Source organism: Periplaneta americana, chromosome 9 (assembly GCF_040183065.1).
Source record: "Periplaneta americana isolate PAMFEO1 chromosome 9, P.americana_PAMFEO1_priV1, whole genome shotgun sequence".
Lineage (NCBI taxonomy): Eukaryota > Metazoa > Arthropoda > Insecta > Blattodea > Blattidae > Periplaneta > Periplaneta americana.
Window position 1 is genome coordinate 94,658,360 of NC_091125.1, and position 1,654 is coordinate 94,660,013.

The following is a 1,654-nucleotide window of genomic DNA, read 5'->3' on the forward strand; positions in this document are numbered from 1 at the left end:
AGAAGGCACGAAAGACAACGCCTTCTATTAATAAAACCATCAACACTAATCATCATCATTATGTTCATCATATTCATGAGATGAAGAAAGAAATATAAGGAAGAAACAGCAGTGTTTTAAGGAAAACCCCTCAATAAAATCGTTAATCACTATTAAAGAAGAGCAATTTGGTTTCAGGAAGGGAAAATGTATGAAAAATGCAATTAGACTACTGCAAACAATCAATGAAAGAAACCTAGGGAAAAATAAACAAGTGTACATAGTATTTGTGCACTTGGAAAGGCTTTTGACAAAGTGGATTGGAATAAACTGATGGGGATCCTGAAGAAAATTGGCGTGGATTGGAGAGATGAGGCTATTCAGTAACCTTTATATGAAACAAGTCAGAGTCAGGATAGAAGAAGAAATGTCACAAGTAAATGAAATAGGGAGAGGAGTACGAGAAGGACGCCTTTTATCACCTACCCTGTCCAACATCTACTTGGAGATTTAGTCAAGAACAGTTTTCAGAACATGGGAGGAGTGATAATAGGAGGAAGAAGAATAAAGTGCACAAGATTTGCTGATGATATGGTGTTAGCAGAAGAGGAGTCGATATTAAGGGACATGCTATTGGAGTTAAATGATAGCTGTGACCAGTATGGGATGAAAATAAATGCAAACAAGACGAAGACCATAATAATCGGAAGAAAAATAAAGTCAGTAAACTTGCGAATTCTAAATGAGGCAGTAGAGCAAGTGGACAGCTTCAAATACTTGAGGTGTAGGCTGCTATAAGCCATAACATGACCTTCTGCCAGGAAGTCAAAAGGAGGACAGCAATGGCAAAGGAAGTTTTAATAGAAAAAGAAGCATTTTCTGCGGACCTCTGGAAAAATTACTAAGGAAGAGTACTGGTATTTTGTGTGATGTGTGCCATTGTATGGGACTGAAACATGGACGTTACAATGAAGTGAAGGGAAATGACTAGAAGCATTTGAAATGTGGATATGGAGAAGAATGGAGCGTGTGAAATGGAGAGAAGACAGAATAAGAAACGAAGCTGTGCTAGAAAGAGTGGATGCAGAAAGAGAAATGCTGAAACTGATCATGAAGAGAAAAAGGAATTGGCTCGACCACTATCTACTGAATGATGTACTGGAAGAAATGATGAACGGAAGAAAAGTTCGGAGCAGAAGAAAGTATGGTATCAGATGATAGACAACATTAAGACACAAGGATCATATGCAGAGACTAATAGGAAGGCAGAAAATAGTAAAGATTGGAGAATATTGGGTTTGCAGTGAAAACCTGCCTTTCGGCAAAACATTATGCATAAATTAATCACTATTACTGTCACTTGGATTAACAAAGATATGACCCTGAGCCTCCAGCGTGGAAATCCGAAGCCTTAGCTATTCGGCTATAATGATGCAGTTTCATATCTAAGAATTTATACATTTGTTTAAACTAACAACATAAATAAGATTTCAAAATTGATGGCAACATATGATTTAGCAATCTTGATACTGATACTCACATCAGCGTCAGCATTGAAGAAAAAGATATTTAAGTAGAAAACAATGTTTGAAAATGTATAGGCATACTCCGACGATATACTTGTATTGAATTGTAATCTCACCTCTTGACTGAGATAAGATTAGTGACAGACATG

The 1,654-nt window shown here is 36.8% G+C and overlaps 1 protein-coding gene across 1 annotated transcript in view; it reads right to left on the reverse strand.

Annotated features, from left to right (window-relative positions):
* Positions 1–1,654, reverse strand: part of LOC138706271 (dynein axonemal intermediate chain 7 homolog) — a 90,968-nt gene that overhangs the window by 26,544 nt on the left and 62,770 nt on the right. The gene's annotated exons all lie outside the window — the stretch shown is intronic.